The following is a 22646-nucleotide window of genomic DNA, read 5'->3' as shown; positions in this document are numbered from 1 at the left end:
TCGAAGTTGTCACGTTTTCATTGTGCAAGTATTCACGAAATATATGGTCGGAAATAGAACAACAATCAGGCAAATTAGCGACAGTGTTTCTGCCTGTATCTCTCGATGTCTAAGTCACTCTATATGTGTGTCTGTGTTGATGTGTATGTGTGGCTTTCTGTTTCTGTCTGTGTGTGTCTGCCGATCACTCAGGTAACAAGCGGGGATACTTTCCTCAGCCTTCACATCTTCCTAAAGTGTGTTGCCCCAGAATTGGACACAATACTTCAGCTGAGGCCGAACAAGTGTTTTATGTAGATTTCCCATAACTTCCTGGCTTGTGCACTCTGCCTCCATTTACAAACCCCAGGATCCCATCTGCTTTTTTAACTGCTTTGTTAACCTGTCCTGCCACCGAGGAAATCTCTGCTTTGCTCAACTCTGTGACAGGGTGGCGCTTCAAGCCCTGATTCTCACAGAAATAGCGCACAAAACCTAACAGCACCAGGATGGCCGAGTGGTTAAGGCGTTGAACTTAAGATCCAATGGGTTTACACCCGCGTGGGTTCGAACCCCACTCCTGGTAACTCTTTAATTTAAGACACATTTTCTTTCATCCTGCTCAGTGACACTCTTTGTCATCTGCTGAACCTCCATCAAACAAACAATGAGATTTTTGTAGATGCGCAAATGTTTCATATGTAATTCTTCAAGTCCTATTTTGTCATCTGCTGAATCTGCATTTTTCTCTCACTCTCTCTGTCACTCTCAACTAATAAGGAGAAGGAATCGTAAAGAGTTTTTATATCTTTCAGTCTCCACCTCTGTCTCACCATCTGCCTCTCTGTCTCCCTCTCATTCTCTCACTCTCTTTCTGTCTCTCTCTGTTACACATTTGTCATACGCCTCCTTTTCTGTCTCTCAATCTGTCTGTCTCTCTCTGTTTGTCTCTCTCTCTCTGTTTGTCTCTCTCTCTGTCTCTCTCTCTGTCTGTCTCTTTCTCTGTCTGCCTCTCTCTGTCTGTTTCTCTCTGTCTTTCTCTCTCTGTCTGTCTCTCTCTGTATGTCTCTCTCTCTGTATGTCTCTTTCTCTGTCTGTCTCTTTCTCTGTCTGCCTCTCTCTGTCTGTTTCTCTCTCTGTCTTTCTCTCTCTGTCTGTCTCTCTCTGTCTGTCTCTCTCTCTGTCTGTCTCTCTCTCTGTCTGTCTCTCTCTGTCTGTTTCTCTCTGTCTTTCTCTCTCTGTCTGTCTCTCTCTGTATGTCTCTCTCTCTGTCTGTCTCTCTCTCTGTCTGCCTCTCTCTGTCTGTTTCTCTCTCTGTCTTTCTCTCTCTGTGTGTCTCTCTCTGTCTGTCTCTCTCTCTGTATGTCTCCCTCTCTGTCTCTCTCTGTCTGTTTCTCTCTCTGTCTGTCTCTCTCTGATTGTCTCTGTCTTTGTCCCTGTCTCTTTCTCTGTCTCTGCATTACTCATTTTTCAAGTTCTGCTCACAGATCCATCCTTGCTCTGGCAAACTGTACGTGTCAGTTCCTCGTTATTATAGCGGCGAGTATCCCCGCCTGTCATGTAGGGAGACCGGATTCAATTCCCCGACGAGAAGGGTGCTTTAAACATTCCAAATTGTAAACCTTTGGGCAACTCCTTAAAATCCTCCTTGGAAAAGAAGGACAGAAAAAAAATCACTAAAATAATTTTACAAGATTTACTGCCATATGAAGAACTGTATAACAACTTCCTGCACCAGTTCCTCGTTAGTATAGAGCTCTCTCTCTCTCTGTTTCCCTCTCCCTTTTGTGTGGGGCGCGGAGGAGGGAGAGAGAGACAGAGAGAAAGAGATTAACAGGGTTACCGACTGTCTGTCTCTCTCTCTCTCTGTCTCTCGCTGTTTGTTTCCCTCTCCTTCCTCACTCCTCCCTCTGGGTCTGGTGAATGAGCCCAGGTCTGTTCACAGCGCCATTCTTGCTCTGCGATTCTGCATTGAACGCCCAGCAGTGACTTTGGTCAGTTTAGTGGAGTATCCCCGCCTGGTGAGCGGGGTTCTGCGATGGGGCGAAATGCGTCTATAAGATGTGGAATAGTAATTAAATTGGTTCGTGTTAAAAAGCGAGAGTGGAACATGGAAGAGTGAAACAATGCGAGGGGAGATTGTCTCTTTGGGAATTTTCTTGAGCGGTGACTGTTCAGGGACTGAATGCTGTTTTGCTCCAGAGCGATGGATGATTGCGATTTTATCTGAGCAACATTTACTTCTTCGCAGATTCTGTAATCGTGGCCGAGTGGTTAAGGCGATGGACTAGAAATGCATCGATGTTTCCCCACGCTGGTTCGAATCCTGCCGACTACAATTTCAGTGTTTTTCATCCCATTTCATTTGAAAATGTAATCAAATCTCTGGAGCACTAATCCTGAATTAGGCGAAATTAAATCTCACAACTTTCAACACCTCGAGATTTTTCTCGTTTTCATTGATCTGCAAGTATTCACCAAATATACAGTCAGAAATAGAACAACAATCAGACAAATTAGCGACAGTGTTTCTGTCTGTCTCTCTCGATGTCTAAATCACTCTATGTGTGTGTCTGTGTTGATGTGTATGTCTGTCTGTGTACATGTGTGGCTTTCTGTTTCTGTTTCTGTGTGTCTGCCGATCACTCAGGTAACAAGCGGGGATACTTTCCTCAGCCTTCACATCTTCCTAAAGTGTGTTGCCCCAGAATTGGACACAGTGCTCCAGCTGAGGCCGAACAAGTGTTTTATTTAGGTTTCCCATAACTTCCTGGCTTGTGCACTCTGTGCCTCTATTTACAAACCCCAGGATCACATCTGCTTTTTTAACTGCTTTGTTAACCTGTCCTGCCACTGAGGAAATCTCTGCTCTACTCTACTCTGTGACAGGGTGGGGCTTGAAGCCCCGATTCTCACAGAACCAGTCCACGAAGCTAAACAGCACCAGGATGGCCGAGTGGTTAAGGCGTTGGACTTAAGATCCTATGGGTTTATACCCCCGTGGGTTCGAACCCCAGTCCTGGTAACTCTTTAATATAAGACACATTTTCTTTCATCCTGCTCAGTGACACACTTAGTCAACTGCTGAACCTCAATCAAACAAACAATGAGATTTTTATAGATACGGAAAGGTTTCATATGTAATTCTTAAAGTGCTATTGTGGCATCTGCTGAATCTGCATTTTTCTCTCACTTTCTCTCTGTCACTCTCAACTAAAAAGGAGAAGGAATCTTAAAATGTTTTTATATCTTTCAGTCTCCACCTCTGTCTCACTATCTGCCTCTCTGTCTCCCTCTCATTCTCTCTCTCTCTCTTTCTGTCTCTCTCTGTTACACATTTGTCATACGCCCCCTTTTCTTTCTCACTCTCTCTGTATGTCTCTCTGTTGTTCTCTGTCTGTTTCTCTGTCTGTCTCTCTCTCTCTGTCTCTCTCTCTCTGTCTGTCTCTCTCTCTCTGTCTGTCTCTCTCTGTCTTTCTCTCTGTCTGTCTCGCTCTGTCTGTCTGTGTCTGTCTGTCTCTCCCTCTGTCTGTCTGTCTGTCTCTGTCTTTCTCTCTCTGTCTGTCTCTCAATTCAATTCAATTCAAATGCTTTATTGGCATGAAAGTTTACAGGGAACCATATTGCCAAAGCTTACATAACAGAAAGTACAGTTTTCCAACATTCTGTAGGTGTCAAACAATTTTGACCTTCGTTGGGTACATACAATATTAGTTTAAACAATAATAATCTCTCTGTCTGTCTCTGTCTCTGTCTTTCTCTCTCTCTCTGTCTCTCTCTCTCTCTGTCTCTCTCTCTGTCTGTCTCTCTCTCTCTGTTTCTATCTCTGTCTGTCTCTCTCTCTGTCTCTCTCTGTCTTTCTCTGTCTGTCTCTCTGTCTCTCTCCCTGTCTGTCTCTCTCTCTGTCTGTCTCTCTCTGATTGTCTCTGTCTTTGTCCCTGTCTCTTTATCTCTCTCTGCATTTCTCATTTTTCAAGTTCTGCTCACAGATCCATTCTTGCTCTGGAAAACTGTACGTGTAAGTTCCTCGTTATTATAGCGGCGAGTATCCCCGCCTGTCATGTGGGAGATCGGATTCAATTCCCCGACGAGAAGGGTGAGTTTAACATTCCAAATTTTAAACCTTTGGGCAACTCCTTAAAATCCTCCTTGGATAAGTAGAATAGAAAAAAAATCAACTAAAGTATTTTTTAAAGATTTACGGTTCCTGCACCAGTTCCCCGTCAGTATAGAGCTCTCTCTCTCTCTCTGTCTCTCTCTCTCTAACTGTCTCTCTCTCTGTCTCTGTCTCTCTCTCTGCCTCTCTCCGTGTCTCTCTCTCTCTTTGTTTCCCTCTCCTTGCTCACTCCTCCCTCTGGGTCTGGTGAATGAGCCCAGGTCTGTTCACAGCGCCATTCTTGCTCTGCGATTCTGCATTGAACGCCCAGCAGTGACTTTAGTCAGATTAGTGGAGTATCCCCGCCTGGTGAGCGGGGTTCTATGATGGGGCAAAATGCGTCTTTAAGATGTGGAATACTAATTAAATTGGTTCGTGTTAAAAAGCGAGGGTGGAACATGGAAGAGTAAATAAATGCGAGGGGAGATTGTCTCTTTGGGAATTTTCTTGAGCGGAGACTGTTCAGGGACTGAGTGCTGTTTTTCTCCAGAGCGATGGATGATTGCAATTTTATCTGAGCAACATTTACTTCCGTATCGGCCTAGTAGTCGTGGCCGAGTGGTTAAGGCGATGGTTTCGAAATCCATTGGATGATTCTCCCCGCGCAGGTCCGAATCCTGCCGACTACGGTTCTAGCGTTTTTCATCCCATTTCATTTGTAAATGTAATCAAATCTCTGGAGAACTAATCCTGAATTAGACGGAATTAAATCCCACAACTTTCAACACCTCGAGATTTTTCTCGTTTTCATTGATCTGCGAGTATTCACCAAATATACGGTCAGAAATAGAACAAAAATCAGGCAAATTAGCGACAGTGTTTCTCTCTGTCTGACTCTCTCGATGTCTGAATCACTCTATGTGTGTGTCTGTGTTGATGTGTATGTCTGTCTGTGTACATGTGTGGAGTTCTTTTTCTGTCTGTCTGTGTCTGCCGATCACTCGGGTAACAAGCGGGGATACTTTCCTCAGCCTTCACCTTCTTCCTAAAGTGTAGTTCCCCAGAATTGGACACAGTACTCCAGCTGAGGCCGAACTAGTGTTTTATTCAGGTTTCCCATAACTTCCTGGCTTGTGCACTCTGTGCCTCTATTTACAAACCCCAGGATCACATCTGCTTTATTTACTGCTTTGTTAACCTGTCCTGCCACTGAGGAAATCTCTGCTCTGCTCTACTCTGTGACAGGGTGGGGCTTGAAGCCCCGATTCTCACAGAACCAGTCCACAAGCATTAACAGTACCAGGATGGCCGAGTGGTTAAGGCGTTGGACTTAAGATCCAATGGGTTTATATCCACGTGGGTTCGAACCCCACTCCTGGTAACTCTTTAATTTAAGACACATTTTCTTTCATCCTGCTCAGTGACACTCTTTGTCATTGGCTGAACCTCCATCAAACAAAAAATGAGATTTTTATAGATACTGAAAGGTTTCATATATAATTCTTAAAGTGCTATTGTGGCATCTGCTGAATCTGCATTTTTCTCTCACTGTCTCTGTCATTCTCAACTGAAAAGGAGAAGGAATCTAAAAACGTTTTTATATCTTTCAGTCTCCACCGCTGTCTCACTATCTGCCTCTCTGTCTCCCTCTCATTCTCTCTCTCTCTTTCTGTCTCTCTCTGTTACAAATTTGTCATACGCCTCCTTTTCTTTCCAATTCCAATTCCAATTCCAATTCAAATGCTTTATAGGCATGAAAGTTTACAGAGAACCATATTGCCAAAGCTTACATAGCAAAAAGGTACAGTTTTCCAACATTCTGTAGGTGTCAATCGATTTGTCGTTCTCTATCGTTCTCTGTCTGTTTCTCTCTGTCTGTCTCTCTCTCTCTGTCTGTCTCTCTCTGTCTCTCTGTGTCTGTCTGTCTCTCCCTCTGTCTGTCTCTTTCTCTCTCTCTGTCTCACTCTCTCTCTGTCTCTGTCTTTCTCTCTCTCTGTCTGTCTCTCTCTGCCTGTCTGTGTCTGTCTGTCTCTCACTCTGTCTGTCTCTCTCTCTGTCTGTCTCACTCTCTCTCTGTCTCTCTCTCTCTCTCTGTCTCTCTCTCTCTGTTTCTATTTCTGCCTGTCTCTCTCTCTCTGTCTGTCTCTCTGTCTCTCTCTCTGTCTGTCTCTCTCTCTCTCTGCCTCTCTCCGTGTCTCTCACGCTCTTTGTTTCCCTCTCGTTGCTCACTCCTCCCTCTGGGGCTGGTGAATGAGCCCAGGTCTGTCCACAGCGCCATTCTTGCTCTGAGCTTCTGCAGAGAATGCCCAGCAGTGACTTTGGTCAGTTTAGTGGAGTATCCCTGCCTGGTGAGCGGGGTTCTGCGATGGGGCAAAATGCGTCTTTAAGATGTGAAATACTAATGAAATTGGTTCGTGTTAAAAAGCGAGGGAGGAACATGGAAGAGTAAATAAATGCGAGAGGAGATTGTCTCTTTGAGAATGTTCTTGAGCAGAGACTGTTCAGGGACTGAGTGCCGTTTTGCTCCAGAGTGATGGATGATTGCGATTTTATCTGAGCAACATTTAACTCATCACCTACCCAGTAGTCGTGGCCGAGTGGTTAAGGCGCTGGACTAGATAATCCATTGGGGTCTCCCCGCGCAGGTTCTGAATCCTGCCGGCTACGGTTCCAGCGTTTTTCATCCCATTTCATTTCAAAATGTAACCAAATCCATGGAGAACTTATCCTGAGTTGGGCGGAATTAAATCCCACAACTTTCAACACCTCGAGATTTTTCTCGTTTTCATTGATCTGCGAATATTCACCAAATTTACGGTCAGAAATAGAACAAAAATCAGACAAATTAGCGACAGTGTTTCTCTCTGTCTGTCTCTCTCGATGTCTAAGTCACTCTATGTGTGTGTCTGTCTGTGTTGCTTTCTGTTTCTGTCTGTGTGTGTCTGCCGGTCACTCAGGTAACAAGCGGGGATACTTTCCTCAGCCTTCACCTCCTCCCTAAAGTGTGGTTCCCCAGAATTGGAGACAATACTCCAGCTGGGGTCGAACTAGTTGTTTATTTAGGTTTGGCAAAACTTCCCGGCTTGTGTACTCTGTGCCTCTATTTATAATGCCCAGGATCACATCTGCTTCATTAACTGCTTTGTTCACCTGTCCTGCCATCGAAGAAATCTCTGCTCTGCTCAACTCTGTGACAGGGTGGGGCTTGAAGCCCCGATTGCTCACAGGGATAATCCACGCATATTAAGAGCACCAAAATGTCCGAGTGGTAAATGTGTTGGACTTAAGATCCAATGGGTTTATACCCACGTTGGTTCGAACCCCACTCCAGGTAGCTCTTTAATTTAAGTTCCATTTCCTTTCATCCTGCTCAGTGACATTCGTTTGTCATCTGCTAAATCTCCATCAAACAAACAATGAGATTTTGAAAGATACGGAAAGAAAGATTCCATATTTATATGTCATTCTTAGAGTGCTATTTTGGCATCTGCTGAATCTGCATTTTCGCTCACTCTAAACTAACAAAGAGAAGTAATCGTAAAATGTTTTTATATTTTTCAGTCTCCACCTCTGTCTCACTATCCGTCTCTCTGCCTCCCTCTCATTCTCTCACTCTCTTTCTGTCTCTCTCTGTTACACATTTGTCATACGCCTCCTTCTCTCTCTCTCTCTCTCTCTCTCTCTGTCCTTCTCTCGTTGATCACTCCTCCCTCTGGGGCTGGTGAATGAGCCCAGGTCTGTTCACAGCGCCATTCTTGCTCTGCGATTCTGCACAGTAACGCCATCCATCAGTTCCTCGTCAGAAAAAGTGAACAATCCCGAACTGCTACTCCCGAGGTCGGCTTTCAATTCCGCGATGGAGTGGAAGCATTTTTAAGATGTCAAACTGTATTTATATTTCCTGGTGTAGCTTTATGTTAAAAAGCTACAGTGATAAACAGGAGAGTAAATAAATGCGAGAGGAGATTGTCTCTCTGAGAATTTTCTTGAGCGGAGACTGTTCAGGGACTGAGTGCTGTTTTGCTGCAGAGCGAGGGATGATTGCGATTTTATCTGAGCAACATTTAAAATTTCACAGACCCAGTAGTCGTGGCCGAGTGGTTAAGGCGATTGACTAGAAATCCATTGGGGTCTCCCCGCGCAGGTTCGAATCCTGCCGACTACGATTCCAGCATTTTTCATTTCAAAATATAATCAAATCCCTGGGGAACTAATCCTGAGTTGGGCGGAATTAAATCCAACACTTCGAAGTTTTTCACTTTTTCATTGTGCAAGTATTCAAGAAATATACGGTCGGAAATAGAACAACAATCAGACAAATCAGGGTTTAAACTAATTTGGCAGGGGTCCATCCTTTCCTGATACGTATACCCTCGCATTTCTGGTGTCAGCCTTGTTAATCTTCTCTGTACCCTCTCTGTGTCTGTCTGTGTCTGTGTGTCTCTGTGTCTATATGTCTCTCTGTGTCTGTCTGAGTGTCTCTCTCTGCTCTGCTCAAATCTGTGGCAAGGTGGAGCTTGAAGGCTCGATTCTTTTAGAGACAGTCTACAAACATCCCCAGCACCAGGATGGCCTGGTGGTTAAGGCGTTGGACCTAAGATCCAATGGGTTTATACCCGCGTGGGTTCGAACCCCTCTCCTGATAACTCTTTAATTTAAGATCCATTTCCTTTCATCCTGCTCAGCGACACTCACTTGTCAACAGCTGATTCTCCAACAAACAATGAGATGTTTATCGATATGGAAAGAAAGATCTCATATGTAATACTTCAAATCCTATTTTGGCATCTGCTGAATCTGCATTTTTCTCTCTGTCTGTCTCTGTCTGTCCCTCTCTGTCTTTCTCTCTCTCTCTGTCTGTCACTCTGTCTGTCTCTCTCTGTCTTTCACTCTCTGTCTGTTTCTCTGTCTGTGTTTCTCTGTCTGTTTCTCTCTGACTGTCTCTCTCTGTGTCCCTGTCTCTCTCTCTCTGTTTCTCTCTCTGTCTCTGTCGTTCTCAATTGTTCAGTTTTGTTCACAGCTCGATTCTTGCTCTGACCGACTTTGCACGTGTTAATTCCTCATTAAGTATAATGGTGAGTGTCCTTGCTTATTATTTGGAAGGCCGGGGTTCAATTCGCCGATGGGGCGGGCAATTTTTATCAACACCAATTTTAAACATTTATAAAGCTTCTTAAAATCATTCTCTTCAGAACAGAAAAAATCCACTTTTGGATTTGAGACTAGATTCTTGGTGCCCACCTGGTGCAGAGCTGTGAACCATTACGTTTCTCACTGGGCAGCATTTCAAAATTAAACAAACTCCCAGTCGGTTTAATCGTCAATTACAAGGCTTAAAGTTCCATGGATTGTAACAGCTCGACATTTCAACTGATCTGCAAGAGTTGACGAAATCTACGACAAGAATCTCACTATCTGTCCCTCTGTCTCCCTCTCATTCTCTCACTCTCTTTCTGTCTCTCTCTGTTACACATTTGTCATACGCCTCCGTTTCTCTCTCTCTCTCTCTCTCTCTCTCTGTCCTTCTGTTGTTGATCACTCCTTCCTCTGGGGCTGGTGAATGAGCCCAGGTCTGTTCAGAGCGCCATTCTTGCTCTGCGATTCTGCACAGTAACGCCATCCATCAGTTCCTCATCAGATATAGTGAACTATCCCTAACTGCTACTCCCGAGGTCGGCTTTCAATTCCACGATGGAGTGGAAGCATTGTTAAGATGTCAAACTGTATTTCTATTTCCTGGTGTAGCTTTATGTTAAAAAGCTACAGTGATAAACAGAATAGTAAAAAACATGCGAGAGGAGATTGTCTCTTGAAATTTCATGACACGAGACTGTTCAGGGACTGAGTGCTGTTTTGCTTCAGAGCGCTGGATGATTGCAATTTTCTCTGAGCAACATTTAAAGTCTCACAGACCTCGTAGTTGTGGCCGAGTGGTTAAGGCCATGGACTAGAAATCCGTTGATGGTTCTTTCTGGTTACGTTCGAAACCTGCCGACTATGGTTCCAACACGACTCATTTCTTAATGTAACCAAATTCCAGGGGAACTAATCCTGAGTTGGGCGGAATTAAATCCAACACCTCGAAGTTTTTCACTTTTTCATTGTGCAAGTATGTACGAAATATACGGTCGCTAATAGAACAATAATCAGACAAATCAGGGTATAAACTAATTTGGCAGCGGTCCATACCTTCCTGATATATATACCCTCGCATTTCTGGTATCATCCTTGTAAATCCTCTCTGTGTCTGTGTGTCTGTGTGTCTCGCCATGTGTGTGTGTCTACCTGTGTGTTGGTCTGTGTGTGTCTCTCTGTGTTGGTCTGTGTTTCTCTCTGTGTCTGTGTGTCTGCCTGTGTGTCTCTCTGTGTTGGTCTTTGTGTCTGTGTGTTTATGTGTGTGTCGGTCTGTGTGTCTCTCTGTGTCGGTCTGTGTGTCTCCCTGTGTCTGTTTGTTTATGTGTGTTTCGGTCTGTGTGTCTCTCTCTGCTCTGCTCAACTCTGTGGCAGGTTGGTGCTTCAAGGCCCGATTCTTGCAGAGCCAGCGCGCGAATAATACCAGCACCAGGATGGCCGAGTGGTTAAGGCATTGGACTTAAAATCCATATGGGTTTATATCCCCGTGGTTTCAAGCCCCACTACTGGTAACTCTATAATTTAAGATCCATTTCCTTTCATCCTGCTCAGTGACACTCATTTGTCATCAGTTGATTCTCCAACAAACTATGAGATGTTTATAGATATGGAAAGAAATATCTCATATGTAATTCTTCAAGTCCTGTTTTGGCATCTGCTGAATCTGCATTTTTCCCTCACTCTCTCTGTCACTCTCAACGAACAAAGAGAAGGGATCGTGAAATGTTTTTACATCTTTCAGTCCCCACCTCTCTCTGTCTCACTATCTGTGTCCCTCTCATTCTCTCACTCTCTTTTTCTCTCTCTCTCTGTTTCTCTCTGTCTCTCTCTCTGTCTGTCTCTCTGTCTGTCTCTCTCTTTGTCTATCTATCACTGTATGGCTATCTGTCTGTTTCTTTCTGTCTCTCTCTCTCTGTATGGCTCTCTGTTTTTCTCTGTCTGTTTCTCTCTATCGGTCTCTGTCTGTTTCTCTCCGTCTGTCTGTCTCTGTCTGTCTGTGTGTCTGTCTCTCTGTCTGTCTCTCTCTTTGTCTGTCTCTCTCGCTATCTCTCTCTGTATGGCTCTCTGTCGTTTTCTCTCTCTGTCTCTGTCTGTTTCTCTCTCTGTGTCTCTCTCTGTCTTTCTCTGACTGTCTCTCTGTCTGTCCCTGTCTCTCTTTGTCCCTGTCTTTCTCATTTGTCAAGTTCTGTTCACAGCTCGATTCTAGCAGCAGCCAGTATATCAGTTCCTCATTATTATAGTGGTGAGTATCCCCGCCTGTCACAGTGGAGACCGGGATTCAATTTCCCGATGGGGAGGGAGATTTCAACATCACAAATTTTAAACCTTTGGGCAACTCCTTAAAAACCTTCTTGGAAAAGTAAAACAGAAAAAAAGCCTACCAAAATAATTTTAAAAGATTTACTGGCACATGAAGAACTGTATAACAACTTCCTGCACCAGTTCCTCGTTAGTATAGAGCTCTCTCTCTCTCTCTGTTTCCCTCTCCCTTTTGTGTGGGGCGCGGAGGAGGGAGAGAGTGACAGAGAGAAAGAGATTAACAGGGTTACGGACAAAAAGCGGGGGTTGGGACTGAGCACCACTGCTCTTTCAAAGAGACAGCACAGGCACGGCGGGCCGAATGGCCTCCTTCTGTGCTGTAAGTTTCTATGAATCCATGACACTCAGAAAAGCTTAGTAAATATGTGACATAAGCATAGAGAGCAGGCACACATGCCTGTGTGTGTGTTCGAGTCTTTGCCTCAAGCACTGTATAACTACTTCCTCTACCAGGTCCTTGATAGTATAGTGGTGAGGATTCAATTCCCCGACACGTTCTCTCTCTCTCTCTCTCTGTCTCATATTTAACTTTAATTCTTAAAGTGCTATTTTGGCATCTGCTGAATCTGCATTTTCTCAAGTGTCACTATTGACTAACAAGGAGAAAGAGAATTCGGACTCTACCCCTCTCTGTCACACTATCTGGTCTCTCTGTCTCCCTCTCATTCTCTCTCTTTGTCTCTCTCACTCTCTCTTTCTGTCTCTGTTACACATTTGTCATAAGCCTCCTTTTTTGTCTCTCTCTCTTTGTATCTATCATTGTCTCTCTCTTTATCTCTCTGAATATCTCTCTGTCTTTCTCTCTCTGTCTCTCTGTCTCACTATTTGTCCCTTTCTCTGTTTGTCCCGTCTCTCTCTCTCTTTCTCTCTCAGTCCAATTCTGTTCACAGCTCGATTCTTGCTCTGACAGATTTAAAATCCGTCAGTTCCTCGTTAGTATAGTGGTGAGTATCCCCGCCTGTCACGCGGGAGACCGGGGTTCAATTCTCCGACGGGGAGGAAGATTTTATAATTCAAAATTTTAAACTTTTGGCCAACTCCTTAAAACCTCCTTGGGAAAGTAGAATAGAAAAAACATCAACTAAAATAATTTTAAAAGATTTACTGTCATAACAACTTCCTGCACCAGTTCGTCGTTAGTATAGAGCTCTCTCTCTGGTTTCCTCTCTGTCTCATTCACTGTTCCCCAGTCTCTCTCTCTCTGTCTCATTCACTGTTCCCCAGTCTCTCTCTCTCTCTCTGTTTCCGTCTCAGTCTCTCTCTGTGTGCCTCTCTCCGTGTCTCTTTCGCTCTTTGGTTCCCTCTCCTTGCTCACTCCTCCCTCTGGGGCTGGTGAATGAGCCCAGGTCTGTTCACAGCGCCATTCTTGCTCTGAGCTTCTGCAGAGAACGCCCAGCAGCGACTTTCGTCAATTCCTCATCAATTCAGTGCCCAATCGCCGCCTGTTGCACGGCTGACAGAGGTTCAATTCTGTGATGGGGAGAAATTAGTCTTTCCAGTGTAAAATAATTGTTATATTTCTTGGCGTAGCTTAATGTTAAAAAGTGAGGGAGGAACATGGAAGAGTGAAACAATGCGAGGGGAGATTGTCTCTTTGGGAATTTTCTTGAGCGGAGACTGTTCAGGGACTGAGTGCTGTTTTGCTCCAGAGCGACGGATGATTGCGATTTTATCTGAGCAACATTTAAAATCTCACAGGCCCAGTAGTTGTGGCCGAGTGGTTAAGGCGATGGACTAGTAAATACATTGGGTTTTGCCCTGCGATCCCTGGAAAACTAATCCTGAGTTAGGCGGAATTAAATCCCACAACTTTCAACACCTCGAGATTTCTCTCGTTTTCATTGATCTGCAAGTATTCACCAAATATACGGTCAGAAATGGAACAAAAATCAGGCAAATTAGCGACAGTGTTTCTCTCTGTCTGTCTCTCTCGATGTCTGAGTCACTCTATGTGTGTGTCTGTGTTGATGTGTGTGTCTGTCTGTGTACATGTGTGGCTTTCTGTTTCTGTCTGTGTCTGCCGGTCACTCGGGTAACATGCCGGGATACTTTCCTCAGCCTTCACCTCCTTCCTAAAGTGCGGTTCCCCAGAATTGGACACAATACGCCAGCTGGGGCCGAACTAGTGTTTTATTTATGTTTCCCATAACTTCCTGGCTTGTGTACTCTGTGCCTCCATTTATAAACCCCAGGATCACATCTGCTTTATTAACTGCTTTGTTAACCTGTCCTGCCACCGAGGGAATCTCTGCTCTGCTCAACTCTGTGGCAGGGTGGGGCTTGAAGGCCCGATTCTCACAGAGACAGTCCACGCCCATTAACAGCCCCAGGATGGTCGATTGTTAAGACCTTGGACTGAAGCTCCAATGGGTTTATGCCCACTTGGGTTCAAACCCCACTCCTGGTTCTTTTTTAATTTAAGACCCATTTCCTTACATTTTGCTCAGTGACACTCGTTTGTCATCTGCTGAATCTCCATCAAACAAAAAATGAGATTTTTATAGATCCGGAAAGAAAGATTTCATATTTATATGTAATTCTTGAAGTGCTCTTTTGGCATCTGCGGAATCTGCACTTTCGCTCATTCTCTGTCTCTCTCAACTAACAAAGAGAAGGAATCGTAAAATGTTTTTATATCCTTCAGTCTCCACCTCTCTCTCTCTCACTCTCACTCTCTTTCTGTCTCTCTCTGTTACACATTTGTCATACGCCTCCTTTTTTGTCTCTCTGTCTACTTGTTTTTCTCTGTCTGTCTGTCTCTCTCTCTCACTGTCTTTCTGTTTCTCTCTGTCTTTCTCTCTCTGTCTATCGGTGTCTTGCTCTCTCTGTCTGGCTCTCTCATTGTCCTCTCTATCTTTGTGTATCTTTGTGTCTCAGTCTTTCTGTCTGTGTGTGTCTCACTCTGTGCCTCTCTCTGTTTCTCTCTCTCTCTCTCCGTGTCTCTCTCGCTCTTTGTTTCCCTCTCCTTGCTCACTCCTCCCTCTGGGTCTGGTGAATGAGCCCAGGTCTGTTCACAGCGCCATTCTTGCTCTGCGCTTCTGCAGTGACTGCAAAGGTGTGTCTTCCGTCAGTTCCTCGTTAAATATAGTGAAGTATCCCCGCCTGTTACGTTGGAAGACGGGGTTTCAATTCCTCGTCGGGAATTAAGCATTTCTAAAATCTGCAATGATGTATCCTGGTGCAGCTTCAAGTAAAAAAGCTGCAGTGAAAAATTGAAGAGTAAAAATTGCGAGAGGGGATTGTCTCTTTGAGAACTTTCTTCAACAGGGACTGAGTGCTGTTTTGCTCCAGAGCGATGGATGATTGCGATTTTATCTGAGCAACATTTAAAATCTCACAAACCCAGTAGTTGTGGCTGAGTGGTTAAGGCGATGGACTAGAAATCCATTGGGGTTTCCCCGCGCAGGTTCGAATCCTGCTGACTACGGTTCTAGCATTTTTCTTTTTAAAATATAACCAAATTCCTGGAGAACTAATCCTGAATGAGACGATATTAAATCCCACAACTTTGAACACCTCGAGATTTTTCTCGTTTTCGTTGATCTGCAAGTGTTCACGAAATTTACGGTCAGAAATAAAACAAAAATTAGCGACAGTGTTTCTCTCTACCTGTCTGTCTCTCTCGATGTCTAAGTCACTCTATGTATGTGTCTGTGTTTGATGTGTGTGTCTGTCTGTGCACATGTGTGTCTGTCTGTGTGTGTCTGCCGGTCACTCGGGTAACAAGCGGGGATACTTTCCTCAGCCTTCACCTCCTTTCTGAAGTGTGGTTCCCCAGAATTGGACACAATACTCCAGCTGGGGTCGAACTAGTCGTTTATTTAGGTTTGGCAAAACTTCCTGGTTTGTGTACTCTGTGCCTCTATTGAAAATGCCCAGGATCGCATCTTCTTTATTAACTGCTTTGTTAACCTGTCCTGCCACCGAGGAAATCTCTGCTCTGCTCAACTCTGTGGCAGGGTGGGGCTTGAAGCCCCGATTCTCACAGAGACAGTCCACACGTGCTCAAACAGCACCAGAATGGCTGAGTGTTTAAAGTGTTGGACTTAAGATCCGATGGGTTTATACCCACGTTGGTTCAAACCCCACTCCAGGTAACTCTTTAATTTAAGACCCATTTCCTTTCATCCTGCTCAGTGACACTCGTTTGTTATCTGCAGAATCTCCATCAAACCAACAATGAGATTTTTATAGATACGGAAAGAAAGATTTCATATTTATATGTCATTCTTAGAGTGCTATTTTGGCATCTGCTGAATCTGCATTGTCGCTCACTCTCAACTAACAAAGAGAAGTAATCGTAAAATGTTTTTATATTTTTCAGTCTCCACCTCTGTCTCACTATCCGTCTCTCTGTCTCCCTCTCATTCTCTCACTCACTTTCTGTCTCTCTCTGTTACACATTTGTCATATGCCTCCATTTCTCTCTCTCTCTCTCTCTTTCATTCTCCTGTTGATCACTGCTCCCTCTGGGGCTGGTGAATGAGCCCAGGTCTGTTCACAGCGCCATTCTTGCTCTGCGATTCTGCACAGTAACGCCATCCATCAGTTCCTCGTCAGATATTGTGAACAATCCCCAACTGCTACTCCCGAGGTCGGCTTTCAATTCCACGATGGAGTGGAAGCATTTTTAAGATGTCAAACTGTATTTATATTTCCTGGTGTAGCTTTATGTTAAAAAGCTACAGTGAGAAACAGAAGAGTAAAAAACATGTGAGAGGAGATTGTCTCGTTGAGAATTTTCTTGAGCGGAGACTGTTCAGGGACTGAGTGCTGTTTTGCTCCAGAGCGATGGATGATTGCGGTTTTATCTGAGCAACATTTAAAGGCTTACAGACCCAGTAGGCGTGGCCGAGTGGTTAAGGCGATTAACTGAAAATTCTTTAGGGTCTCCCCGCGCAGGTTCGAATCCTGCCGACTACAATTGCAGCATTTTACATTTCAAAATATAATTAAATCCCTGGGGAACTAATCCTGAGTTGGGCGGAATTAAATCCAACACCTCGAAGTTTTTCACTTTTTCATGGTGCAAATATTCAAGAAATATACGGTCGGAAATAGAACAACAATCAGACAAATCAGGGTTTAAACTAATTTGGCAGGGGTCCATCCTTTCCTGATATGTATACCCTCGGATTTCTGGTATCATCCTTGTAAATCTTCTCTGTACCCTCTCTGTGTTTGTGTGTCTGCCTGTGTCTGTGTGTCTGTGTGTGTGTCTCTCTGTCTCTGTGTCTGTGTGTCTGTCTGTGTCTGTGTGTCTCTCTCTGCTCAAATCTGTTGCAAGGTGGAGCTTGAAGGCCCGATTCTCTTAGAAACAGTCTGTTAACAGCACCAGCACCAGGATGGCCGAGTGGTTAAGGCGTTGGACTTAAAATCCAATGGGTTTATGCCCACGTGGGTTCGAACCCCACTCCTGGTAACTTTTTAATTTAAGATCCATTTCCTTTCATCCTGCTCAGTGACACTCGCTTGTCAACAGCTGATTCTCCAACAAACAATGAGATGTTTATAGATATGGAAAGAAAGATCTCATATGTAATTCTTCAAGTCCTATTTTGGCATCTGCCGAATCTGCATTTTTCTCTCTGTCTCTCTCTGTCTGTCTCTGTCTGTCTCTCTCTGTCTGTCTCTGTCTTTCACTCTCTGTCTGTTTCTCTGTCTGTTTCTCTCTGACTGTCTCTCTCTGTGTCCCTGTGTCTCTCTCTCTGTTTCTCTCTCTGTCTCTGTCGTTCTCATTTGTCCAGTTTTGTTCACAGCTCGATTCTTGCTCTGACCGACTTTGCACGTGTTAATTCCTCATTAGTATAATGGTGAATATCCCTGCTTGTTATTTGAATCGACCGGGGTTCAATTCGCCGATGGGGCGGGCAATTTTTATCAACCCCAATTTTAAACATTTATAAAGCTTCTTAAAATCATTCTCTTCAGAACAGAAAAAATCCACTTTTGGATTTGAGACTAGATTCTTGGTGCCCACCTGGTATAGAGCTGTGAACCATTACGTTTCTCACTGGGCAGCATTTCAAAATTAAACAAACTCCCAGTCGGTTTAATCGTCAATTACAAGGCTTAAAGTTCCATGGATTGTAACAGCTCGACATTTCAACTGATCTGCAAGAGTTGACGAAATCTACGACAAGAATCTCACTATCTGTCACTCTGTCTCCCTCTCATTCTCTCACTCTCTTTCTGTCTCTCTCTGTTACACATTTGTCATACGCCTCCGTTTCTCTCTCTCTCTCTCTGTCCTTCTGTTGTTGATCATTCCTTCCTCTGGGGCTGGAGAATGAGCCCAGTTCTTTTCAGAGCGCCATTCTTGCTCTGCGATTCTGCACAGCAACGCCATCCATCAGTTCCTCATCAGACATAGTGAACTATCCCTAAGTGCAACTCCCGAGGTCGGCTTTCAATTCCGCGATGGAGTGGAAGCATTTTTAAGATGTCAAACTGTATTTATATTTCCTGGTGTAGCTTTATGTTAAAAAGCTACAGTGATAAACAGAATAGTAAAAAACATGCGAGAGGAGATTGTCTCTTGAAATTTCATGACACGAGACTGTTCAGGGACTGAGTGCTGTTTTGCTTCAGAGCGATGGATGACTGCAATTTTATCTGAGCAACATTTAAAGTCTTACAGACCTAGTAGTCGTGGCCGAGTGGTTAAGGCGATGGGCTAGAAATCTGTTGGGTGCTTCACTGCACAGGTTCGAATCCTGCCGACTACGGTTCCACTACCACTCATTTTTTAATGTAACCAAATCCCTGGGGAACTAATCCTGAGTTGGGCGGAATTAAATCCAACACCTCGAAGTTTTTCACTTTTTCATTGTGCAAGTATGCACGAAATATATGGTCGCTAATAGAACAATAATCAGACAAATCAGGGTATAAACTAATTTGGCAGCGGTCCATACCTTCCTGATATATATACCCTCGCATTTCTGGTATCATCCTTGTAAATCCTCTCTGTGTCTGTGTGTCTGTCTGTGTCTGTGTGTCTCTGTGTGTGTCTCTGTGTCGGTCTGTGTGTCTCGCCATGTGTGTGTGTCTACCTGTGTGTCTCTCTGTGTTGGTCTGTGTGTGTCTCTCTGTGTCAGTCTGTGTTTCTCTCTGTGTCTGTGTGTCTGCCTGTGTTTCTCTCTGTGTTGGTCTGTGTGTCTGTGTGTTTATGTGTGTGTCGGTCTGTGTGCCTCTCTGTGTCTGTCTGTGTGTCTCTCTGTGTCTGTTTGTTTATGTGTGTGTCGGTCTGTGTGTCTCTCTCAGCTCTGCTCAACTCTGTGGCAGGTTGGTGCTTCAAGGCCCGATTCTCTCAGAGCCAGCGCGCGAATAATACCAGCACCAGGATGGCCGAGTGGTTAAGGCATTGGATTTAAAATCCATATGGGTTTATACCCACGTGGTTTCAAGCCCCACTACTGGTAACTCTTTAATTTAAGATCCATTTCCTTTCATCCTGCTCAGTGACACTCATTTGTCATCAGTTGATTCTCCAACAAACTATGAGATGTTTATAGATATGGAAAGAAAGATCTCATATGTAGTTCTTCAAGTTCTATTTTGGCATCTGCTGAATCTGCATTTTTCCCGCACTCTCTCTGTCACTCTCAACTAACAAAGAGAAGGGATCGTGAAATGTTTTTACATCTTTCAGTCCCCACCTCTCTCTGTCTCACTATCTGTGTCCCTCTCATTCTCTCACTCTCTTTTTCTCTCTCTCTCTGTTTCTATCTGTCTGTCTCTCTGTCTGTCTCTCTGTCTGTCTCTCTCTTTGTCTATCTCTCACTGTATGGCTATCTGTCTGTTTCTTTCTGTCTCTCTCTCTCTGTATGGCTCTCTGTCTTTCTCTGTCTGTTTCTCTCTGTCTGTCTGTCTCTGTCTGTCTGTGTGTCTGTCTCTCTGTCTGTCTCTCTCTTTGTCTGTCTCTCTCTCTATCTCTCTCTGTATGGCTCTCTGTCGTTTTCTCTCTCTGTCTCTGTCTGTTTCTCTCTGTGTGTCTCTCTCTGTCTTTCTCTGACTGTCTCTCTGTCTGTCTCTGTCTCTCTTTGTCCCTGTCTTTCTCATTTGTCAAGTTCTGTTCACAGCTCGATTCTAGCAGCAGCCAGTATATCATTTCCTCATTAGTATAGTGGTGAGTATCCCCGCCTGTCACAGTGGAGACCGGGATTCCATTTCCCGATGGGGAGGGCGATTTCAACATCACAAATTTTAAACCTTTTGGCAACTCCTTAAAAACCTCCTTGGGAAAGTAAAACAGAAAAAAAGCCGACCAAAATAATTTTAAAAGGTTTACTGGCACATGAAGAACTGTATAACAACTTCCTGCACCAGTTCCTCGTTAGTATAGAGCTCTCTCTCTCTCTCTGTTTCCCTCTCCCTTTTGTGTGGGGCGCGGAGGAGGGAGAGAGTGACAGAGAGAAAGAGATTAACAGGGTTACGGACAAAAAGCGGGGGGTGGGACTGAGCATGACTGCTCTTTCAAAGAGACAGCACAGGCACGGCGGGCCGAATGGCCTCCTTCTGTGCTGTAAGTTTATATGAATCCATGACACTCAGAAAAGCTTATTAAATATGTGACATACACATAAACATAGAGAGCAGGCACACATGTCTGTGTGTGTGTGTTCGAGTCTTTGTCTCAAGCAGTGTATAACTACTTCCTCTACCAGGTCATTGATAGTATAGTGGTGAGGATTCAATTCCCCGACAGGTTCTCTGTCTCATATTTAACTATAATTCTAAAAGTGCTATTTTGGCATCTGCTGAATCTGCATTTTCACAAGTGTCACTATTGACTAACAAGGAGAAAGAGAATTCGGACTCTACCCCTCTCTGTCACACTATCTGGTCTCTCTGTCTCCCTCTCATTCTCTCTCTTTGTCTCTCTCACTCTCTCTTTCTGTCTCTGTTACAGATTTGTCATAAGCCTCCTTTTTTGTCTGTCTCTCTCTGTATCTATCATTGTCTCTCTCTTTATCTCTCTGAATATCTCTCTGTCTTTCTCTCTCTGTCTCTCTGTCTCACTATTTGTCCCTTTCTCTGTTTGTCCCATCTCTCTCTCTCGTTCTCTCAGTCCAATTCTGTTCACAGCTCGATTCTTGCTCTGACAGACTTTATATCCGTCAGTTCCTCGTTAGTATAGTGGTGAGTATCCCCGCCTGTCACGCGGGAGACCGGGGTTCAATTCCCCGACGGGGAGGAAGATTTTATAATTCAAAATTTTAAAATTTTGGCGAACTCCTCAAAACCTCCTTGGGAAAGTAGAATAGAAAAAACATCAACTAAAATAATTTTAAAAGATTTACTGTCATAACAACTTCCTGCACCAGTTCGTCGTTAGTATAGAGCTCTCTCTCTCTGGTTTCCTCTCTGTCTCATTCACTGTTCCCCAGTCTCTCTCTCTCTGTCTCATTCACTGTTCCCCAGTCTCTCTCTCTCTGTGTGTCTCTCTCTCTCTGTGTGCCTCTCTCCGTGTCTCTTTCGCTCTTTGGTTCCCTCTCCTTGCTCACTCCTCCCTCTGGGTCTGGTGAATGAGCCCAGGTCTGTCCACAGCGCCATTCTTGCTCTGAGCTTCTGCAGAGAACGCCCAGCAGTGACTTTCATCAATTCAGTGCACAATCGCCGCCTGTTGCACGGCTGACAGAGGTTCAATTCTGTGATGGGGAGAAATTAGTCTTTCCAGTGTAAAATAATTGTTATATTTCTTGGCGTAACTTAATGTTAAAAAGCGAGGGAGGAACATGGAAGAGTGAAACAATGCGAGGGGAGATTGTCTCTTTGGGAATTTTCTTGAGCGGAGACTGTTCAGGGACTGAGTGCTGTTTTGCTCCAGAGCGATGGATGATTGCGATTTTATCTGAGCAACATTTAAAATCTCACAGGCCCAGTAGTTGTGGCCGAGTGGTTAAGACGATGGACTGGAAATCCATTGGGTTTTCCCTGCGCAGGTCGAATCCTGCGGACTACGGTTTCGGCATTTTTCATCCCATTTCATTTCCAAGATGTAAATCCCTGGAGAGCTAATCCTGAGTTAGGCGGAATTAAATCCCACAACTTTCAACACCTCGAGATTTCTCTCGTTTTCATTGATCTGCAAGTATTCACCAAATATACGGTCAGAAGCAGAACAAAAATCAGGGAAATTCGCGACAGTGTCTCTCTCGATGTCTGAGTCACTCTATGTGTGTTGATGTGTGTGTCTGTCTGTGTACATGTGTGGCTTTCTGTTTCTGTCTGTGTGTGTCTGCCGGTCACTCGGGTAACATGCGGGGATACTTTCCTCAGCCTTCACCTCCTTCCTAAAGTGTGGTTCCCCAGAATTGGACACAATACGCCAGCTGGGGCCGAACTAGTGTTTTATTTATGTTTCCCATAACTTCCTGGCTTGTGTACTCTGTGCCTCCATTTTTCAACCCCAGGATCACATCTGCTTTATTAACTGCTTTGTTAACCTGTCCTGCCACCGAGGGAATCTCTGCTTTGCTCAACTCTGTGGCAGGGTGGGGCTTGAAGCCCCGATTCTCACAGAGACAGTCCACGCCCGTTAACAGCCCCAGGATGGTCGAGTTGTTAAGACCTTGGACTTAAGCTCCAATGGGTTTATGCCCACTTGGGTTCAAACCGCACTCCTGGTTCTTCTTTAATTTAAGACCCATTTCCTTACATTTTGCTCAGTGACACTCGTTTGTCATCTGCTGAATCTCCATCAAACAAACAATGAGATTTTTATAGATACGGAAAGAATGATTTCATATTTATGTGTAATTCTTGAAGTGCTCTTTTGGCATCTGCGGAATCTGCACTTTTGCTCACTCTCTGTCTCTCTCAACTAACAAAGAGAAGGAATCGTAAAATGTTTTTATATCCTTCAGTCTCCACCTCTCTCTCACTCTCTTTCTCACTCTCTTTCTGTCTCTCTCTCTTACACATTTGTCATACGCCTCCTTTTTTGTCTCTCTGTCTACTTGTTTTTCTCTGTCTGTCTGTCTCTCTCTCTCACTGTCTTTCTGTCTTTCTCTCTCTGTCTATCTGTGTCTTGCTCTCTCTGTCTGGCTCTCTCATTGTCCTCTCTACCTTTGTGTATCTTTGTGTCTCAGTCTTTCTGTCTGTGTGTGTCTCA

At 44.3% G+C, this 22646-nt stretch overlaps 10 non-coding genes across 10 annotated transcripts; all 10 read left to right on the top strand.

Annotated features, from left to right (window-relative positions):
- Positions 1 to 482: 482 nt before the first annotated feature.
- trnal-uaa (transfer RNA leucine (anticodon UAA)) lies at positions 483 to 565 on the top strand. The gene has a single exon. It is a non-coding gene; the product is annotated as a tRNA-Leu (tRNA).
- Positions 566 to 2921: 2356 nt separating this feature from the next.
- On the top strand, positions 2922 to 3004 carry trnal-uaa (transfer RNA leucine (anticodon UAA)). The gene has a single exon. It is a non-coding gene; the product is annotated as a tRNA-Leu (tRNA).
- Positions 3005 to 4679: 1675 nt separating this feature from the next.
- Positions 4680 to 4764, top strand: trnas-cga (transfer RNA serine (anticodon CGA)). The gene has a single exon. It is a non-coding gene; the product is annotated as a tRNA-Ser (tRNA).
- A 609-nt stretch (positions 4765 to 5373) lies between these two features.
- Positions 5374 to 5456, top strand: trnal-uaa (transfer RNA leucine (anticodon UAA)). Its single transcript has one exon. It is a non-coding gene; the product is annotated as a tRNA-Leu (tRNA).
- Positions 5457 to 8158: 2702 nt separating this feature from the next.
- trnas-aga (transfer RNA serine (anticodon AGA)) lies at positions 8159 to 8240 on the top strand. Its single transcript has one exon. It is a non-coding gene; the product is annotated as a tRNA-Ser (tRNA).
- Positions 8241 to 8637: 397 nt separating this feature from the next.
- On the top strand, positions 8638 to 8720 carry trnal-uaa (transfer RNA leucine (anticodon UAA)). The gene has a single exon. It is a non-coding gene; the product is annotated as a tRNA-Leu (tRNA).
- Positions 8721 to 14872: 6152 nt separating this feature from the next.
- On the top strand, positions 14873 to 14954 carry trnas-aga (transfer RNA serine (anticodon AGA)). The gene has a single exon. It is a non-coding gene; the product is annotated as a tRNA-Ser (tRNA).
- Positions 14955 to 16866: 1912 nt separating this feature from the next.
- On the top strand, positions 16867 to 16949 carry trnal-uaa (transfer RNA leucine (anticodon UAA)). The gene has a single exon. It is a non-coding gene; the product is annotated as a tRNA-Leu (tRNA).
- Positions 16950 to 18867: 1918 nt separating this feature from the next.
- On the top strand, positions 18868 to 18951 carry trnal-uaa (transfer RNA leucine (anticodon UAA)). The gene has a single exon. It is a non-coding gene; the product is annotated as a tRNA-Leu (tRNA).
- A 1703-nt stretch (positions 18952 to 20654) lies between these two features.
- On the top strand, positions 20655 to 20726 carry trnad-guc (transfer RNA aspartic acid (anticodon GUC)). Its single transcript has one exon. It is a non-coding gene; the product is annotated as a tRNA-Asp (tRNA).
- Positions 20727 to 22646: the final 1920 nt, after the last annotated feature.

Source organism: Somniosus microcephalus, chromosome 4 (assembly GCF_052327205.1).
Source record: "Somniosus microcephalus isolate GS21.2 chromosome 4, FLI_Smic_1.0, whole genome shotgun sequence".
In the NCBI taxonomy this organism is placed as follows: domain Eukaryota; kingdom Metazoa; phylum Chordata; class Chondrichthyes; order Squaliformes; family Somniosidae; genus Somniosus; species Somniosus microcephalus.
The sequence above is the reverse complement of the archived record's forward strand: the minus strand, read 5'-3'. Positions and strand labels throughout refer to the sequence as shown.